The sequence below is a fragment of the Dromiciops gliroides genome, chromosome 5 (genome assembly GCF_019393635.1).
Source record: "Dromiciops gliroides isolate mDroGli1 chromosome 5, mDroGli1.pri, whole genome shotgun sequence".
NCBI classification, from domain to species: domain Eukaryota; kingdom Metazoa; phylum Chordata; class Mammalia; order Microbiotheria; family Microbiotheriidae; genus Dromiciops; species Dromiciops gliroides.
In genome coordinates this window covers 51736799-51758767 of record NC_057865.1, presented here as the reverse complement: position 1 = coordinate 51758767, position 21969 = coordinate 51736799, and the positions used below count along the sequence as shown (strand labels likewise).

Genomic DNA, 21969 nt, shown 5'->3' with positions numbered 1-21969 from the left:
TTAACTTCTTGCAGGCCTTAGTATTGCTTATCCGCATACTGGGGTCATGTTCTGCCACACCTCATACCTGAGATGGGGGAGAGAGCTGCTTTTCCCTAAGTCTTGGGGGTTAGGATTTTTAGCTTACTTGGGGGTCCCACTGCATTACCACAACACTTTCCATTGTGCCGTATCAAATCTTGGGTCAGAGTGAATGAGATTTAGAAAATGTGTGTACATATACACATGTGTATGCAAGTTGTGTATACCTATATTATACATGTGCATGTATATGTATATATAAACACAAATATATGAAATATTGTACACACATAAAATATGCAGGTCTCATTACTTTTTTGGGGGGAGCAGGACAATGAGGGTTAAGTGACTTGCCCAGGGTCACACAGCTAGTAAGTGTCAAGTGTCTTGAGGCCGTATTTGAACTCAGGTCCTCCTGAATCCAGGGCCGGTGCTTTATCCACTGCACTACCTAGCTGCCCTCGGACAAAGAGGGTCCATTTTTTTACATTAAATATAACACAGATAGGGAACTTAATCTTAAAATATAAGGAATCTACAGATCAAAGAAGCTAAAGTGTACATACATGGGCTAACAAGTACTATCTTTATCATCATCACTATGAGTGTCATCACCTAGTATTCTTAGGCATTAGATGGAGTATGGGAGGTAGGAAGAAAAATTCAAATGGGGGAGGACAAGCTTGGTAAACGCTAGTTTCAGCTAAGAGATTTCGAGCTAGACAATAGAGCCTGTGCGTAAGCTTTTCAAGGCACTTATGGACTTGTGGTAGGACTTGTGGTTATTATAAGTTCCTGACAGCCAGGGTCAGGACAAGACCTTTCTCTTCTCTAGGCCAGGTTCAAAAATGGGACCACTTCCTTTTCCTCATCCCTCAAGCACATACATTCCAAATTTTGTCCTCAACCAGACCTTTTGCTATCCATATGAGTCTTTGAGACTTCTCTTTTAAAAAATGCAACTAGATGTATTCCTATCCTATATACTAAGAAGAAGGGGATTTTCTGGCCTGTGTTTTATTTAAGGAGTAGTATTAAATATTGTCTGGAGAAGGAAATGGCAAACCACTCTAGTGTCTTTGCTAAGAAAACCTCAAGAGTCACTCATAACTGAAATGACTGAACAAATGAAATAGTTGTCCCTCCTTTTTCCTTCAGTCTCAAAAACCCAAGTTTTGTGTTGTGCCCTAGAAAGCTTGCCTAACCCAAGTTCTAACATTGCCAAAGCCTTTGGCTAATATATATGGATAGAGTTCTAGACTTTGAGTAAAGACCAGGGTCCCATCCCACTTTCATACACTTATTAGCTGTGTGACCTTAGGCAAGTCACTTCTTTCTAATGGGGATAATACTTGCATTGGGTTGTGAATCTCAAATTAACAAAGTTATAGAAAGTATCCTGAAAACTTTAAATAACTACATAAAAGTATAATGATGACGACGATGATAAAAAATAACCTCCCCCTTCTCTTTTTCTTTATTGAACTTCAATAGAAATGGCTCTGAAAAAAAAATTTCTTGCTATTATTCTTTTATATTTAATGTTCTGCAGAACTGTACATAGCTAGATAAAAGGTTGCTTTTTATAGTTGAATTTAAAAAATATGGTATGCAAGCTCGCTTTTTGTGGGTTTACTGAAAAATATCCTTTTAAAACTCTTGTAGCGACATGAATATGGGGATAAGTCCCTCACTGTGTTGCCACAAGAAGTTGATTCATTTAGCTGTTTCTGTATTTTGAAAGTTTTTTGTTCCTTGCAGCTTGGTGATTATGAATATTTGTAGGGGATTGTGTATTAAAATATTGTTCTGAAGTTTTTATAGATAAAATTTATGTCTGGGCAGTTGTGGGCCATACTTTGGTATATGATAAATAGAGTTTATTAGCTGAAATCTTGAGAATACTTTGAGGTCTCTTTTTATGGTATGGAGCCTTGTCATTCTAAGCTATAATTCTAAGCATAGGGACACCTTGCTAGATATTAGGTAGGTGATAAACTTTCATAGCCTATAATGATGAGTGACAGAATTCACATCTTTTAAAATAATTTTATAATTATGTTATAATTTATATATTATAACATATATAAAATTTTTATAATTTTATCTTTTTTATAATCTGAATTGATCACTAAGATTTGAGAAAAACACTTCTTTAATTTTTTAGTGGCAATGGCCTTGTCCTGGGTTTCATTATAAACCCATTTCAATGGACAAATCCACATCATTCAACTACTTGAAGCTTCTTTGTCAACAAATATGGATGTTGCCCATGAGTCTTTTTGTTCCATTCTGAGATCTGTGCTATTTCCTCGGCTCAATCTGGAGGCAAACCTCTGTTATATTTGACAAGTCCAGTGACTATTGTCAGCCTTCACTATTGCTCAATGAGTCAATGCATTCTTATAACAAAAGTTTCTGTAGATTTGTTATCTATTTATCATGTCTATCAGTCCTCTTCTTCCTTGTTTGGCAATTAAGGGTTTATCTTTGTAAAACTGCTTTAAGGTTATGGGCCCTAGGTTTCATTAATATTGTATAGATTTGTTAGACTGCTTTCCAAATCTGTTATGTTCTATTTTTATAGTTCTAAAAGTATATATTAAAATTTGTATTACATAGGTGCTAATTGCTTTAAACATGTTCTTCCCATTGATTTTTAAATTTTATTATGACATTAAGTTTCTTAATATACTCAGTCACAACATTCTCTTTGATAACTTTAACCTTGATAAATCTTGCCTGGAAGAAGCCATCGTTTTTATAGCACTCTGATGCAGTGCTTCAATTTTATCTCCCAATGTGAAGATTTCAGCCTATCTTTTCAGGGCATACCTTAAGAATATTAAACTTTTCAAACCTCTGATAACATTATGAGATTCTTCCAGAAAGATTCCATGAGTGATTTAATGTATCTTTAAGTGGATCCATATAGCTTATGTCATCCATGTATATCAGCTATTTTGGCTCAAAACCTTCTTTAAGGTTGAGCAGAACCATAATGTGCTTAACTTTGTCTGTCAGTCTGTCTGTCTCTCACACACAAACACACACATTTTATCAGTTTTCAACACTGTGTTGGTGGCATGTTTAATAGAACAGTTTTTCATGTGAACTCCAGCTGTGTCAAAATACTTGAGTCCATTTTATCCATTTGTTGTATGTGAACAAGCCATGAGTTCAGAACTGAGTCAAAGGCTTTGCAATAATCAGTATAGGTAATATAAATGTTACAGTGCTTTCAGGCAGCTTGTTTAATTAAAACCTGAATCAATAAGTGGCTCTGGATGCCCCTGGAGCATTTTTAATAAGCCTTTTTCCCCCATAACCAACACCATTGTTCTCCCTTGATTTGATGTTATGCAAGTTATTGTATTCACAATAGGCAAGCTTTCTGTTTCTCATTTCATTAAACTTGTGTTTGCATTGTATCAGCCTTCTTGCAACCATATAGAGAATGACAAATTATCCACATCCTCCTCCACTGGGAGTTTTCTCTCCTAATTTCTTCGCTTCAAGCCTCTGTAGCAAAGGTTTTTGATTGTTCTAGGGTGTGGTCCAAGGACTCAGTTGCTTCTTGGCTCCACCCAGCTTTTGTTTCCATGGAAGCTGGGGAGTTTGTCAAATCCCTGCTGGGACCAGATGCCATAGTAGTCACCTGCTGCAGTTCTGCCCTTTCCTGTACTCCTGGGCTTCTTAGCTGTCATCTACTAAGGGTCTACCCTGTTCCTGTTCCTGGCCAGGATTGCCTCAGGGAAATGTGATTTTTTTGGAGAGAAGATGCCTTTGTCTAGTTAACATATTTTCAGCTTTGACTTTAAATAGCCCCATAGTCCAAAAGTTGTAGGATTTTCTGGCTCATCCTCCAAGTATGCAAGTTCCCCAGGCTCTAATCTTAACTGGTTAGTGCAAGTGAATTCCTAAATATTATCTTTCATCTTTTTTTATACACCAGGTACAATGTTTCCTGCCAGCTCTTTCTGAGGCTGGGCATATACACATTTTCTTATTTGCCCTTTCAGTTTCTACTGTGTATCTAAGAAACTTGCACAGAGCGAGGCAAATTATCTTGAAGCTGCCATAATCCTTCTATCAGCAGCATCACCACAAAAGCCCTTGTCCCCCTTTGTAGGAACCCTTATGTAATGCTCTAGATAGGATTTAGAGTTTCAGGGGATTTGAAAAATAATTTAATTTAGTTCAGCCCTCATTTTATAGACAGAAAAGCTCAGGACAACAAAACTGTTACGTTTAAGCTATATAAAGGAAAAGAAAGAAAGACTACTGCTTATGGCAGATGGACCAATAACCAATACTGGAGGTATGGTAGCTGCTGACATCTTCTTTTACTTCTGTTTTCTCCGCCAAAGAAAATGGTCTTTTGACTAGAAAACTCTGAACAAAAATGGCTGAGTTGTGGATAGAGCACTGGCCCTGGAGTCTGGAGTACCTGAGTTCAAATCTGGCCTCAGACACTTAACACTTACTAGCTGTGTGACCCTGGGCAAGTCACTTAACCCCAATTGTCTCACTAAAAAAAAGAAAAGAAAAAAAAAAGAGAGGGGCAGCTAGGTGGCTCAGTGGATAAAGTACTGGCTCTTGAGTCAGGAGTACCTGAGTTCATATCCAGCCTCAGACACTTGACATTAACAAGCTGTGTGACCCCTGGGCAAGTCACTTAACCCTCACTGCCCCCACCAAAAAAAAAAATGGCTGAGTTGACATCCAAGATAAGGAAAGAGATAAGGCAATAATGGTAGCCTGATATTAGCACTTCTCATTTGATCCTCATAAAACACTGGGATATAAGTGCTATTAAAATCCCCATTTTACAGTTGAGGAAACTGAGGCAAGTAGGGGTTAAGTAATTTATCCAAAGTCACAAAGTCTCCCTGACTCCAGGCTCAGCTCTCTATCCATCACTCCACCTAGTTGCCTTGATGAGTTCAGGTTGGACCCAGATGATTTCCTCAGATACTGAAAGAACCAGCAGATGTCATTGTCATTTTAGGTTTTGGTTTTTTTTTTTTTTTTGGTGAGGCAATTGGGGTTAAGTGACTTGCCCAGGGTCACACAGCTAGTAAATATTAAGTGTCTGAGGCCGGATTTGAACTCAGGTCCTCCTGACTCCAGGGCTGCTGCTCTAACCACTGTACCATTTAGCCGCCCCCATTGTCATTTTAGAAAGAAATGAAAGATTGGTTAGGAGCACATAGTCTTGATTTTCCAAAATAAAGAAATGAAACGGAAGGCAGTTGAACCTGAAAATTACAGACCAAAGAACTTGATTTTGATTCCTGCTCAGATGAAATCAAGGTCAAATCAGATTAAAACAAATGCAAGTTCTAGAATGTCTTTATTAAAGGATGGTTAGTGAACACCCAAAAAAGAATGCAGTGACCACCAAGCACCAATTTAATTTCTTCCAGACCAACCTTGTCTTACCAAGACTAAATTTACTTCTCCTTCTGATAGGATTATTTATAGGTAGATATGAGGAATTCTATGGAAATAATTTACCTCGATACGAACAAGTCATCTGACAGTCTTTCATATGATTCCTCTGGAAAGGATGGAGAGATGTTGGCTAGTGTAGTTCAGTGGATTTGGCACTGGATGAATGGCTGGACCTAAAGAGTAGGCAGGCATTTATGGTCTGATTTGGAAGGAGGTCTCTGGTGGGATGCACCAAGGATCTTTGCTTGGCACTGTGCCATATAACATTGAAAAAATCAGTTTCATGTGTCATTTTAGAAATTATACATGATTCCTTTCAAACTGTATCAAGCTATAGTTGGCAAATTCATCAACTTTGCAGGTGACACAAAGCTAGAAGGAAGGGGTTAACTCACCGGAAGGCTGAGCCATGAATAACTCAAATAGATAGACAACCTAGAATATTGGGTTGAATCTCATAAGATGAAGTCTAGTAGGGAGAAAGATAAAGTCCTAAACTTGGGTTTTAAAAATTCACTTCAAATACAAAATGGCGAAGTAATGGTTCAGCAATGGTTTGTCTGAAAACTTTCTAAGGGTGTTAGTGGGCTCTCCAATCAAAGCTCAATGAGTCACTGTCATGGTAGCTAAAAATAAAAAAGGCAAAGACATTTTAGACTTCTCTTTCCTTCTTTCCCTCCCTCCCTCCTTCCCTCCTTCCCGTCCTCCTGTCCTCCCTCCCTCCCTTCCTTCCTCCCTTCCTTCTGCATCCAGTATGGTGAACAGCCTGAAGGTCATGACATACAAGTACTAGTTGAAGGAATTAGGGCTTCTCCAAGAGGTAGTGGTTTTCCTCTCCTGTATTTCTTCAAGCAAAAGCTGGATGAGCCACTGTTGGATGTGTTGTAGTGGGAATTCTTATTCAGGTATGATTTCAACTCGATTGGTCTTAACTCCCTACAACTCTGAGATTCTCTAAGACTGAGGAGAAATTAATGACTTGTCTCAGGCATAAGTAGTAAATGGGAGAGGGAGGATTCAAACCCAGATCTTCTGGCTCCAGAGCCAATATTTTATCCACCCAATCACACCACTGTGCTTGTCTCTCCATCTCTCTTAAGGTGATACTGCCTCCTTCTCTCCTTCAGAATTCAGCCCTCAACTATGCAATGGTTGCTCCTACCATTACTTGATTATCTCAGATTCCTTCCCAAAACAAAATACAAAAATTCTATGACTTAACTAACCTCTCTCTAGGAAGCAAGGATACAAGTAAAACCTTCAAACTTCAAACTCTAAAATGGGACAGAATTGTTCACTTCAATCTGGTATTTGTAAAAAGCGATTCTTTATCCTTATGTTTTATTATTCCTTCTAGGGGCAGCTAGGTGGCAGCAACAGAGAGGGCATGAGGCTCTGAATTCAGATCCAGCCTCAGAGACTTCCTAGCTGTGTGACCCTGACCCAATCACTTAACTGTTTGCTCAGTTTTCTCATCTATAAAAGGAGCTAGAGAAGGAAATGAATGGCAAACCACTCCAATATCTTTTCCAAAAACCAAAAACCAAAAAAACAACAAACCCCAAACCCAAATGGGGTCATGAATAGTTGGACATGACTGAAACAACTGAACAACAAAAAATTCCTTTTGAATCTACATTGTAAAGTCCTCGATGCCTTCACAGCCCATTGTAATTTGTACATGCCATCAATCCCATGTTTTTCTTTTATCATGAGAAAGGAGGGCAGATGAAAGTTCTGCATTGATGTCAGTCCTCTTAGAATTCCAGGCACTTGCCTTTATGGACAACCCATTTAAGTGACAGTGGGAAAAGCAGGAAAAAAGAAACTCATTGTTTTTAAACTTGAACATATGGATCTTTGCAATTCATTAAGGACTTACTCTGGTATTCAGTGAATTTCTGGCTCTCCTAGGAAATGCAAAATTTGGAAAGTTTCAAGCACAAGACCTCTATTGATATGCACAAATGAATGTAAGGGTGGTTTGAGACCTGACTTCAGACAACCCCAGTGAGAACAGTTTACAAATGAGAAAATTAAGGCATCCCACCAGTTAATGAATATGCTGTTAGTTCTTTTGTTTGGGGCCAGATGGACTTTTACCCCAAATCAACAAACATTTATTAAGTGCCTACTATGCACCAGGTATTGGTGCTAAGGGATAGGGGCACAAAAAGAGGCCAAAGACAGTCTGACTTCAGGCAGGGGGGAAAGGCAGGGGGGGGGGGGGGCGGGCGGAGACACCACATGCCAATAAATATATACCAAGCAGCTCTAGACAGTAATAAATAAGGACATAATAAATAGAGGACGGTCCCCGAGTTAAGAAGGGTTGGGAAAAGGCTTCCCATAGAAGGTGGGATTTTAGTTGGGCTTAAAAAAAAGAAGCAGGGTGGTCACAAACACTGCCATGTGCACAATTAAAAAAGTATTCAGATAGCACTATGTCCTTGTTTCCTTTTGTTCAAAAATCTTAATAGGCAAAGGCAACCCTAGATCAGTGAAGTTAATGCATAATTTTCCAATTATTTCTGAGATCAGATGTGGCATGATGCCTGACTTGAAGAAATCCAACATAGAAAGAAATTTGACTTATATATCAGCTAAATTAGAGTCTGACTATATTATAAAAATAGTTTACTTTAGAGGGAGAGAGACTTACAGAGGGTTTCTTAAATAAAAAGCTTCCCTAATTGCTTTGGGTACTGTTTACAGATCATTTATTCCTTTTGAAGATCAAGAAGAAATGAGGTTAAAATATTTCTGCAATGATAATATAAGCCAATGGGAGAAAATAATTCTGATTATGCAGTTTCCTAGGAACACATGTACTTTACAGAAGGAATTATACAGGTGCACAGGGAGATGGGGAAGTTAGGGCAAAGAGAGATTAAAATCTTGCCCAAGGTCATATACCGCCTTCTCTTTTCAGACTTGTGTTTACCCAGGAATTCATGCGCTGCCTCTCATTCCATTTAGTTTAAATAATTTAGAACAAATCAGTAGCAAAATATCATATTGATCCTGGTCTCCAGTCTCCTGACTTTTTGTTTTATACAGAAAAAAGAACTACCAGGTTACCGATGGCCATAAGACAGGAAATCAACTCAACAAAACTGGTGAGAGCCTAATGGCTAAAGCAACTACTAAGTCACAATGGCCATTCTGATAACTAAATGGTTGCCATGTGGCAACCTAATTGGTGATTTATTGTTAAGCTTACTGAACAAAAAAGAAAGAAAAGAAAGGCCATAGGGACAATTTACTGAAGTCATATGGACAGAGCTAGATACCAGAAAGGCTTGGGGGGAAGACTTCCTTTTTAAAATTTTTTATTTTTTTTGTGGGGCAATGAGGGTTAAATGACTTGCCCAGGATCACACAGTCAGTAAGGGTCAAGTGTCTGAGGCCGGATTTGAACTCAGGTCCTCCCGAATCAAAGGGCCGGTTTTTCTATCCACTGCACCACCTAGCTGCCCCCAAGAGGGAAGACTTCCAAATGAAGTGGTAATTGAACTGTGGATGGTACCCAGTGGGCAGCTAGGTGGTACCGTGGATACAGTGCTGGGGCCTGGAATTAGAAAGACTCATCTTCCTGAGTTCAAATCCAATCTCAGATACTCACTATCTGTGTGACCTTGGAAAAGTAACCAGGGCAGCTAGGTGGCGCAGTGGATAGAGCACCGGCCCTGGAGTCAGGAGTACCTGAGTTCAAATCCGGCCTCAGACACTTAACACTAGCTGTGTGACCCTGGGCAAGTCACTTAACCCCAAATGCCTCATTTAAAAAAAAAAAAAAGAAAAAGAAAAAGAAAAGAAAAGTAACCAAGTAACCTAACTCTGTTTGCCTTAGTTTCCTCATCTGTAAAATGAACTGGTGAAGGAAATGGCAAACTGCTCCATTATCCTTGCCAAAAAAAAAAACCCAAATGGAGTCATGGAGAGTTGGACACAACTGAAAAATGACTGATCAACAACAACAATGCAATTGGAGATTTTCCAGTTAATACCATTCATTCCCCTTCACTTTAAGGATTTAAGCAATATAGGTTTCTTGTAGGCCCCATTATTCACACTTTAGGTGATTCACAACTTATTTGTGGTGTATCCCTTGAAATATAATATTCCTAGTTTCCCTTCAGATCTTGTGAATGCATGTTGCCACAGTTATTTAGATCTTAGCTACATTTGCTGAGATAAATTAAGACTGTCTTGTGATTCACTGACCAAGCTTTTATCATATAGTTTCATTTATTTACAGTCTAGGTTGGTTAGTTCAGTCAGCTAGAGCATAATGTTAATGAGGGGGATGGTCATGGATTCTCTCTATGCCTTAATTATCTTTGCATTGAAGGGGGAATAATCCATTAATCATGGACCCCATTCCTGCTCCCAACCAAACATCTCACAAGCATAGGGGGCATCGCTGAGTAAATGGATAAGGTGAACCTATGCAGTTTGCCCTCAGTCCATCACTAAACAGGTTAAAAGAGCAAACCTTCCTGGTGGTAACTCAGTCTTGTCCTTTAGGGATATGGACAGTACCGTCACTGGCAAATTGGCAAAATCCTTAATGGCCTCATGAGTGTTTATTGTACATTTTCCAGCTGTTTTTTCTCCCCAGAAACTATTAGTCAGGTATTAAGTAAGGGATCATAGGATTCAGAAAAGATTGTCTAGTCCAGTCCTTTAATTTGAAGATGGAGGAAACGAGCTCAGATTTGCTAAAGATCACAGAGGTAGCAGGTGGCAAAGGCAGGAAGCAACCTGAGGTCTTCGGAATTATAGTATGGTGCCTTTATTGGCATTATTTGATTAAGAATTTCAGTTTGGGGGCAGCTAGGTGGCGCAGTGGATTCCGGCCCTGGATTCAGGAGGACCTGAGTTCAAATCTGGCCTCAGGACGCTTAACACTGTTAAGGCTAAAATTCAAGCTAGTCTGTCTAAAATATCTAATGAGTGGTTGGTCGCCAATAAATTATAAGCTTTAGCAAGAGTTAGGCTTTTAAGCATATATTAAGGAGAATAAGAATTTGGTAAAGAGAGAAAGGCCTACATTCATCTATCTATTAAAAGGAGAGCACGTTTCTAGCTTCCTTTTTTCACCAGCGTCCCAGAAAAGAGAGCAAGTCAGAGTGCCCAGCTCCCCCTTCCTCCTCCCACCAGCCAATGTCACTTCCTGACACCAAAGAAAAGACCTTCCTTCATGGAGGAGCTTTCATATAGTAAGTCTCCAGTAGGTGGCGTCATTCCAATCATTACAACACTTACTAGCTGTGTGACCCTGGGCAAGTCACTTAACCCCAGTTACCTAAAAAAAAAGAATTCAGTTTGGATCCAGCTTTTCAGCTAATATTCAAGAATCCTCATAGTCTAAACTGTAAAACAGTCATTGAAAATAAAATTAATTTAAAATGGATAGACATATTTTAATGTTAGTTAATTTGCTAGTATTGATTCAGATAGAGATTGGAGTTGATTCTCCCCTCTTCCTGTTGAGGAAACTGGGCCATCACTCCATGCAGTGAGGCCATGCCCTTACACTTCACCCTGAGGGAGAGGGCTGCTATGTGAACCACTCATTGGGCAAATATGTTTTGTAAATTTAGCTCCACATACTTAATTGGAAGCTGGGTAGTGTGGGCAGGAGCTGACAAAGGCGTTCCCTCAGTTCTCGTCTTCTTTAAGGCATGTGTATTAGTCCTCCGTGTCCCTTTGCAGGTCTCTGCCTGTAGACATTCTAAAAACATGGAAGGTATGAGCTAAAGGGTGCTTTGGTTGGCAGCTGGGGGCTGTTCCAGCCATAGGTAAGCATCCGTGGAACCAAGAAAGCTCCAGAAAGTAGTTGAGTCTCTCTTCTTGGTGAGACTCAGCAGGCCACAGCTCTTACACCCCTTCAGGTTCAATCAGCTACTCAGTTCCTAGTATTTATTAAGTCTCAGGCACTGTGCTTGATATGAAAATAGAAAGTTGAGAGAGGCCCTACCCTTGTGAAGCTTACATGCTACTATTTGGCTTTACTTTGGGAGGACAGCTCTGAGATGTGTTTTCCTAAGGCTGGCTCCTACTGCAGAATTGGTGACCCCGACAAACTTCACGTTAAAAGTGGCCCAGAGATTAGATAGCTTTTGAAGAACTGGAGGGGAACAGAGCAGAATACTTTCTCCAGCACTTCAGCACAGTGCCCAGCATCTAGTAGGTACTTAATAAATGCTTGTTTTCTTTACCACTAAACTCTTTACAACCCTTACAATTAACTCCTCCTCTCCATCCCCACACCCAGACTTTGCTGCTCTCTCCCAACTCCTAGTGTGGAAAAGAGATTAAGAGAATAAGTTATTTATATCGTATCTACTACCAGGTACTTCGGAGATGTTATCATCTCATTGATTCTCACAACAACCCTGGGAGGTAGGTATTATTATTATTATCCCCATTTTTCAGTTGAGGAAACTGCAGCAAACAGATTAAGTGACTTGTTTAGGGTCACACAGCTAGTAAGTGTGTGAGGTCACATTTGAACTCAGATCTTCCACAATGCTTCTTCCACTATGTCCAGTGCTTTTTCCACTGTCACCAACTGCCCCTGGTGGGAAACAAGGGCATTTGCAAACCACAAACACAAGAGAATATCAAGGGGAGACCATTGTACCTGCCTATGTGAGTGCTATCTGATAACTCAAGTGCCTTTTGGCCCCTTCATTAAGTTTAATCAGTCATTCTATAAACTCACCCTCTGTGGATAGAAAAACAGGATAAAATGAGTCTTTAAGTGAAATAAATAGCAGTTACAGGGCTCTGACCTTCAGGCCTCTGACAACTTTTCACATCACATTATGTCAATATGATTTAAAACCCAAGCAGTGTCATTGCCTTGAGGAAGTTGGTTTTTTTTTAAACTTTCATTTATTCCAACTCACAGGCTTGCAAACAAATAAGGACTGGTTTCTTTCCACTTGTTTGCATGGTAGCATTGCCTGCAGACACCATTTTATAAAGTACAAAGCAACCACAGTGTTCCTTTTTCCACCTGGCTTGTATAAATATCCCAGAATGCAGTTGCTGAGTTGTGCCGTTATATAGAACACATAGGCCTAGTCAATCCATACACACAGGTCATCTCTCTGTTGCCCTTTACTGTGTCTTTACTGGTCATCTTCTTTCAAAAGGCTTTCACAGAATTGTTCATTTCTCTGGATAGTTTTCCTGCCTGGTACAAAATGGTTTCAGGCCCTACCAGATTTAGTCTGTCAACAACTTTCATCTGTCAGTGAGTGACCTCTGATTTTCTCATTGTAGGAACAATGGCTACCAAATCGTATCCCAACTCATAAATTGTATAGTCTTATAGAAATCAACAGGGATATAATAGAAGGGGAAGCTTAGATGGAAAGCAATGGACCTGTGGGGGTTTTAGATGATAGTTCATGTGATCTTGGGGATGGAGCTTCTAGGAAGAGGGAGATAACAGTCCCACCAAACTCTGCCTTCTTCAGACCTCTTTGGCACTACTATGCTACGTCCTGGGTGCCATGGCTTCAGAAAGACATTAATAGACTGGAAAATGTCTGGAAGAGGCCAGCCAGCATGGTGAATAGCCATGAGTCCATGTTGTGTGAGGATCAGTTGAAGGAAGTGCACTTGTGTAGCCTAGTTATTGGGAAGGGACATCATAGCACGTCATGTGGAAGAGGGACTAGCTTTGTTCTCTTTGGGTCCTTAGAGAAGAACCATGAGGAAGGGGGGAAGTTGGAAGGAAGCCAACTTGGGCTTGACATCAAGAAGAGCATCCTAACAACCCGAGCTGCCCAGAAGTGGAATGAATGGGCTACATACAAACAGAAGTGCTGGGTTCCCTCCCCTTAAAGGTTTTCAGGTCTTCAGGCACATCGTGCTAGGGATTCCTTTCACGTATGGGTCGAACTAAAGGGCCAACTGAGGTTCCCTCCTTACTCTCAAATTCCGTTAAAAATCCAAATATATAAACACAGGATGGGGCAGATATGGTTTAGCAGCATTTCATGTGAAAAGACCCAGTAGAATGTTTGTTTGTTGGGGGCACAAGTAATTCCTTTTGGTCTTTACGTAGGTGCTAGCGCATAGTGAATGCTTAATAAATGCCTGTTGCATTTTTTAAAAAACTGGCGTTTTTCATTGACTCAACATTCAGAGTTGAGACAACAGTGTGACAGATCTGCCCTAATATGAATCTTTTTACATAATAACCTAAAGTCCTCATAGAATCCCTAGCTTCTTTCAAAGCCCAGCACAATTCAGGTGCTACCTCCTACATGTAACCTTTGTTGACTGTCCTTCACAGTGTTGTCTTGAAATTATTTTGTATTGCTTTGTGCATATAGATTCCACCCCTTCCCCCCACCCCTCTCACCCCCCCCAAAAAGAATGTAGCCTACTAAAGGGCAGGAATGGTTTCATTTTTGTCTTGTATCCCCTGTACCTTTGTATGCCTGGCACATTATCAGAACTTAACAAATGTCTGCTAAATTAAATCAAGCCCAAATGATTTAAACTGGCTGTGAGTTCACAGCTTCATTATCCAGACACATTCTCAGCCTCTGAGGTAGGATAAAATAGTACACATCGGTAATTGTTTAGCAGTTGACCTCACTCTGAACAGTATAATCCAGGGCAGAAAAGCAGAGTGGTTCCCAAGGAAGTCTTCAATAAGATAGAGGTTATTGTATAGATTTGATGACGAAGATATTACAGTGCAACTCAGACACCATTTTCTGAGCTGTTCCTCAGTGACCTTCCTCTCGGACTTGAAGTAATCTAATACACACACACACACACACACACACACACATCCACATATATATGTATGTATTTATTAACTTTTAAATTTATGCCGTATATTTTTTAAAAGAAATGACATAATATTTGTAAAAAGTGCCTAGCACAGTGCCTGGAAGACAGTAGGTGCTATATAAATGCTTATTCCTTCCTCTCTCCTCTCCTCCCTTATATGTACTTGTTGAGGTCACCCCCGATGTAAGCTGGTTGTGTTTCATTCTTTGTGCCTGTATTCCCTGTGCTTAGCACAGCACCTAGAACATAGTAGGCATTGATAAACACTTGTTGAGTGGTTGAGGTGGAAACTTATTTTCTAAGGGGGTGAAGACAACACTTAAAGAGGGAGGGAGAACAAACTGCATGATGGAGTCAGTAGCTTAGGATACTTCCTAAGGGAAATGGCCTTAAACAGCAACTGGTTAAGATTGAAATGAAACGAGGAAAATATGATATTGTAAATGATGAAAAACTGCCATGTTTTTACAGGGATTTATAGATTTATTTAGTCAGCAGATTTTTTTTTAAGCCCATCGTATTTCTTTTTTTGTGTGAGGCAATTGGGGTTAAGTGACTTGCCCAAGGTCACGCAGCTAGTAAGTGTCAAGTGTCTGAGGCCAGATTTGAACTCAGTTACTCTTGAATCCAGAGCCAGTGCTTTATCCACTGCGCCACCTAGCTGCCCCAGATTTTTTTTTAAAGGATTTGCTGACACCAGTCAGGCTGTGACCTCTTGAGGTCTCTTTTCAACCCTAAGAACTAAAAAACCGCTAACAGCCTTCTAGCTATTTTCAGGAAGGAACAAAATAGAGGCCTTGGAGTGGGAAGAGCAGTTCTAGAGTCAGTACCATCTCCAACACAAGACGCGCTGCACCCCCCCCCCCATACACACCAAGCTTTCTTTGAATCTCCTTTTTTATATCTTTGTGTCTCTAGTGTCTTTCTTTTTCTTTTTTCTAAGACCAAACCAGTGATTTCATTGGTAAATAAGGAAACTCCTTCTTTCAAAACAGTTTGGCACCTGCTCTTCAGTTTAGAATAGTCTTAATAAACTTGCCTGGGGCACCAAGACCCTGAATGCCCAGACAGAGCTTGTAGACCCATATATGGCAAAGGTTGTAAGAGAAAACAGGTTTTCTGGCCCCTGAGGCTAGCTCTCTCCCTATCCACAAGGTGGAGCTGCCTCTCACATGCCTTGGACATCACAGGATCTCAGTGATTATTGAGATGAATCTATTTCATTTGAAGTTGGGTATCTAATTCTAGAAGTTGAGTGTCAGGCATTGAACACATGTAGCTGTGAGGGAACATTTGGTGACTACCTCCTAAATTGCTGACTGTGACCCTTAAGAAAACTGTAAAAGTCAGTAACCTGGGAAGGTGCTATGCCCCATTACCTCTTTGTGCTTGCCATTTGTTACACAGCCTAAAAAGTACCAAGAAGCCCTTTGTCCTGTTTCCTAGGGTGGGCATGCTTACTGGGCAGGTGCACTTCCCTCTTGGGGACTGGCTTCCCATACTTCTAAATCACTGCTTTCAGGAAAACTTGGGAGCTTGCAAAAGGCCATATCTCAAAAAAGTTACAGCTTCAAATAAATGTGCCATTTTATAAAATTACAACGACTGTAACAGGAAAAAAATGTTCTTTCATGTGAGTGACATTTATATCACTGCCATTTAGGGGGGCTTGGAAACTCTCACATATCAAAGCTGAAGGATGGTTTGAAAGTATTCTGTGAATGATAAATTCAGTACACCTCTAAGATGCTCTTGGGGGAATGGGTCCCCTTCTTCCCACAGCCATATATATAATATATAAATCCCTTATAAAAATGGAAACTATTATCATAAGAAAGTAATTACTCATCCATGGGAGTGTATTAAGTATATATACAGTATATTTTTACCTGCAAACGGATTTGAGTCATATGCTTTTCTCAGAAGACAGCTCCTAATTTGCAACCCAGGGAAAATTCTATTTCTAATGTCAATGTCATTTCTGACCCTGGATTAATAGAAAAATAAAACTACTTCTGCTTACTTATCATACTAATAATCTACCACATTTCTCTGGGGAAAGTCAATCAGACCGAGAAACAAATCAATTTAAATTAAGATCAAAGATAAACTCTCCACTGGCGGCACCAGAACTTAGTCAAAATGTTCCGTTCTTGGTTGAAGTTACAGCTAGGTCATGTCCTGGGTTCTAAGACTGCAGTTTCCTGAACTTCACTCCCCTTATAGGGAATCATTGCATCCCTCCGGGATGGGATCAAAGAACTAGATGTGGAAGACAAACTCAGCGGCCATCAAGTCCCACTCACCCCCTCCTCCCCATTTTATAGATGAGTAAACTGAGGTCCAGAGAAGGAATTTGTCCAAGGTGACACGGCAAGTTCGTCCCCTCAGTACTCCAACTCTCTCATGGATCAAGTCAGACTTAAAAGATACTTGCCGTTCTCTGATAATGTGCCACACCTGGAAAACCAAACCTTCCCTGCTCAATCCATCTCCACCCAGGGAGTGGGGAGCCAGTGCGCGCTGTGTGAACCGACCATATGATGTTCCCGCAGTGCACGGTCTCAAGGAGAGTCGTGCAGATTCACTGCTCAGCAACTTTGCAAACTCTTTCCTCGAAGTGCATGGAAACGGGGGTTTGGGGGACTCGGGAAGAGCAGGAAAATGAGGAAGGGGAGGCAGGACTGGGGTGGGAGTGAGTATAAAGGTGAGGGGCGCAGGGGAGGCGGCCGCCCAAACGCAGTCCGCTACGTTAGTTTTCTTACCTGGGAAGAGTCCGGCTTCCAAGTTTGTAACTTTGTTGCGGCTGCTGCGGCTGCTGCGGCTGCTGCGGCTGCTGCTGTTTGCTGCTGTTTGCTGCTGTTTGCTGCTGTTTACTGCTGTTTGCAGCTGGAGGGGAGGGGTCAGGAGCGTCTGCTGCTCAGTGCACGGTCTCCAGGCCCTCCTGCTTCTGAAGGAGAGGAGGGAGGGCCTGCGTAACTTTCGCAATTGCCCCAAGGGGTAGAAGTGATGAGGAAAGAATTTCCTGAAAGACTTTCAATGGGAAATCCCAGGCATCTGGACCTGCCTAAACCAGGACTATATGTACTGCTGAGTGCTGCTGCTGGCAACTGGACTTGGGGGTTGACATCGAGATTTTCCCCCGACCCTTTAGGGATCTGTATGTTCTAGGCTGCCACTCCCGTGCTAAGTACTGGAGATTCCCACCCCTTCTCCAAAAAACCTAAAACAAAAAGAGGTCCCAGCCCTCTGGGTGCACCGTGATTTTCAGTCAACAATGTATTTAGAAGAACTTAATGGTTTACTGTTTAAATGGGAGGAATCACAAAGGGAAGGCACGAGTCTCCAGTGAGCCAGGACGGTGTGCCACGCCTTTTGCCTATGAGAAATCTAAGGACTTCTCTCTTGGTTTCCTTTCCCTAGCGCCTAAATAAAAGATTATTTTATTTTAATTGGATTTGTGTGCAAAAGGGTGTAATTCTTTAAAGAGGAATTCCTAAGAACCCTTACCCAAAATTTCTCTGAGGTACCTATCTCCTCGAGCAGGAGACAGGCAAATACTTTTATAGAGGACAGATGGTGGTCAGATGGAGTGATCATCTGACTGTGGAAAGTTCCTTTATTGGGGGAGGACCATCCCCCACTGGTGGTGGCTTCACTTAACCCCGTACCTCTTTCCTGCACTCATTTTCCAAAGGCTTAGGGCCATCTGGAGAAGTTTGGTAGTATTGACATCTTAAATCCTCCCCTCTTCTGGAAGATGCTCTCCTCCTTTGGGTTTTTGGGCCACTCCTTTCTCTGGGTTTTCCTTCCAGACTTAGATTTCCCAGAGCTCTGTCCTGGGCCCTCATCTCTTTACCCTATACTCTTTCAACATTTTTTTTTCTTTTTGTGGGGGCAATGAGGGTTAAGTGACTTGCCCAGGGTCACACAGCTAGTAAGTGTCAAGTGTCTGAGGCTGGATTTGAACTCAGGTCCTCCTGAATTCAGGGTCAATGCTTTATCCACCGTGCCACCTAGTTGCCCCCCTTACCCTATACTCTTAAGTAATCTCAAAAAACTCACTGATTCCCTTATCTCGTCATAGATGACTGTCAAATAGCCAAAGGTCATTATTATCTCTCTTAACTCCAGTCTGGCATCACAATGGCCTGCTGGAAATTTCTACCTGGATGTCTCTTAGTCATCTCAGACTTAAACTTCTCATACCCCCCCACCCCCATCCCAAAGCCCATCACATTCTAAACTTGCCTATTCTGAAGAGGACACTACCATCCTTCTGGGCATCCAAGTCTACGAACTTGGGGTCTTCCCTGGTTCTTCACTGTCTCATTCCCACCCTTCACAATCCAATCAGTAAAGAGCTGTGGTCCAATCTAAGATCCAATCCTTCCACATCTCTTGCACACCTCCTCTTCTTTTAAAACACACACACACACACACACACACACACACACACACACACACACACACACACACAAAAGTCCTGACTTTAATCACTGTATCTGGGGCTATCTCCACTCGACCTGATGTATGTTTTGCCACTGGACCCAGAGGGCTCTGGAGGAGAAAGTGAGACTGGTGACTTTGCACAGCCTTCCCTCACTTAAATCCAGTGTCACGATCCTCTTCCAGAATGGAGGACCAACATCAACAACCACAACCACCTCTCACCCAACTCTCACCTGTGACTCCAAGAAGCTGCAGCATGCTGAGCAGCCACAGCCTATCTGGGCAGTAAACCATCTTGGCAGATGGGCTAAAGCGGAATGAAGGTAACCAAGAGGCCCCAGACTTGTAGGTGAGTTAGGTGGGTGTCTATCCCAAGCAGGTGAAGACGTTCCCTGGTGGAATGGGTGGATAAGAATAATTTGTTCCAGTGACCATGAATGGCTGGAGCAGGGGCTTTGGGACCCTTAGAGCTTGGTCAGACATGGAAGATGCCAGGGTCATCCATTGTATACCGGGCCATTGCCAAACATCTTGACTTTTGTCTTGCTACTTGGATGCCTCTGGAAGAGAGTGAGGCTGATGACTTTGTGCAGCTCTGCCTCACTTAAATCCAATTCACATGCAAGTCAAGGGTGCGGAATAGGACATCCTTTTTCAGAGGTGGCTAAGGTAGGATTTAAATATGTATATTTGTTACAAGACCTTCGATTTTCTCTTTTTTTTCCAGTTGGGGGCACAGTGAGAGAGAAGGTGAAAGGCGGAGAGGGAAACTCCATAGAGAGGCCAAAAAGAAAAGAAAGAGGGTCACTGAAGAGAACTGGAGGAAAGAGAGAAGTAAGACAGCTTTCAAAGGGAAGTGTCATATCACTTTGGGATAGAAAGTGAATGAGTTATATCCTTAAAAGGAAAAACAAGCTCTAAATAACAGAAACTTGCAGTTTTGTGTCTTCTTTTGACAGTTATTTTTTTCACTCGTTTTATTGGGTGTTTTGTTGAGTTCAGAATTAAAAAACAAAATTAAAAGGAGTATCTCAGAGAAATTTTGGGTAGGGGTTCTTAGGAATTCCTCTTTAAAGAATTACACCCTTTTGCACACAAATCCAATTACAATAAAATGATCTTTTATTTAGGTGCTAGGGAAAGGAAACCAAGAGAGAAGTCCTTAGATTTCTCATGGACAAAAGGCATAGCGCAGAGTCATGGCTCACTGAGATACCTATCTCCTCTAGCAGGAGATAGGCTAATACTTTTATAGAGGACAGATGGTAGTCAGATGGAGTCATCATCTGACTGTGGAAAGTTCCCTTATTGGGGGAGGCCCGTGCCCCACTGGTGGTGGCTGGGGGAAGTTGGGTGAGAGGCAGTTCCGATTTCTCTAGCCGTCTCGGTTCCCCTCACGCCACAAATGCAGCAGCCACACCTAATCTTATCTCCTCTAGGGGTGCAGAGACTAGAATAAAGGGTGGTGGTCCTGGAGCTAACTCAATCCAGATCAGGTGCCACTTATCTCTTTAGGTGTGTCCGTCCTTTGGTTTAGCTTTGCAAGGATATTCAATCAATTCCTTGATTTTCCCCAGAAAACTTCTGAGATACTCCAGGCCCATAACATATGCTACATACAATATTATATAAAATATAAAACACACGTATACCTATACACACATATACATGTATATGTATGTATATTTCAGAGGAGGAAACTAAAGCATCATTTATAGTAGGATCACTTATTTCCCAAGATGTGAGCACTGTACTTGAGGCACAGAAAGAGAAAATTAAATTATTGGACTTGGAAGGAGTGGGAAAAATTGAACATTGTTCTTAGTATTGTTAACCTGGAAATTAAGGAAACAATCAATATAGGAGAAATAAGGTCTTTAATCGGGGCAGAGGAACTATAGCTCGTGGTATCGCAAAGCTCGGAAGCTAGGAATACCCAAAGATGGGAACAGAGGACAGGGTTTTAATGGGGTAACAGAACAAAAAGATTGCTCCAGAGTGACATATAGCTAATTAATGTAAAGGAACCTTTGACAAAAGAAATAATAGAACAGCTCCTAAGTTAAGTATAGGCGCTACAGACTCGGAATAGAAACTCCTTAATGCGGGTGGACCCTTTTTACATAATAACATAAAGTCCAGGGAGTAAGGTGGGGAATGGGGAGGGGATAAGTTGCTTGGGGGAAGGTCCATAAGTCCATCAAGAGTCAACCCCAGGCAATTCACCTGCCTGGGAAAGAGGGGACTGGGTGGGGAATCAGTTCTCAGTAAATGTTGTAGTTCTCAGTATACTCTGAAGGCATTTCCCTTATTTGTGGTTGAAGAATTTATCTGGTTTGGACCAGCATCCAGTCCTCCGAAGCACAGGGGAAAGTCGAGTTCTCTCTCCCATACTTACCTTAAATCAAGGGCAATAACCTTGTGTTTTCAGTGACCCTGTAGAGAATGTCATTAAGGAGTTTAGTGTAGATCTGTCCTTGGTGTCAGGAGACCAGTTAGAATGCCATTACAGTAGTTCAGAACCCCATTTTTTTTTCATTCTCCCTGTGACATTGAGGTTCATAGATTTAGAGATGGACCATGGGGGAAACTGAGACTTAGTTAGGTGCAGCGACTTGCTGGAGTACTCACAGAAAGTAAGCTTTGCAGGTGGAAATATTTGGAGACAAGTGGTCTGACTCCAGGGCCAACTCTTTCCACTGTACCCTAAGTTTCTTCAGCTGAAGCTTCTGGGTTATCAAATACTAACTCAAAAAGAAAATTGGGAATTTGAATTTCATTTTTGCCGATTCTGATTTTGCTCCACTTTCTGTACTTTCCTTGCTTGCTCTGCCCAGAAATAGGCTAAAGATAAAAGCATTTCTCCCCCCCCCCCCCACCCCATCAGACCTGAATGTGATCATGTGAAGAAGTCTGTGTGGAGGGACTTTCTCCATTCAGTTTCTGGAATTAAGCAATTCCTGGGATCATTGCCAGCACAGCTTAGGAAACAAACCCAAACAGCATTATGCCTCCTACCTGTACCCAAAAGAAGCTTGCAAGGGAAACACTCCAGACATTGGAAACGATGGAGCCTGTCCGATCTTGGTGGCCATTACCCACAAAGTGGTGGTGGTGGTGATTTTAAAAATAGGAATTGTCCCCGAGTGCTTCCACATTCTCACTGGAAATTCAAGACAAGGCTAAATGGAAGAGCTGGTGCATAAAGCA

The 21969-nt window shown here is 41.4% G+C and overlaps 1 protein-coding gene across 1 annotated transcript in view; it reads right to left on the bottom strand.

The window, feature by feature from the left end:
- Positions 1–17216, bottom strand: part of STEAP4 (STEAP4 metalloreductase) — a 32748-nt gene extending 15532 nt beyond the window's left edge. Inside the window, exon 1 of the mRNA XM_043968833.1 lies at positions 17073–17216. The gene's annotated coding sequence lies outside the window, so the exon portion shown is untranslated. The remainder of the gene's footprint in view (positions 1–17072) is intronic.
- Positions 17217–21969: the final 4753 nt, after the last annotated feature.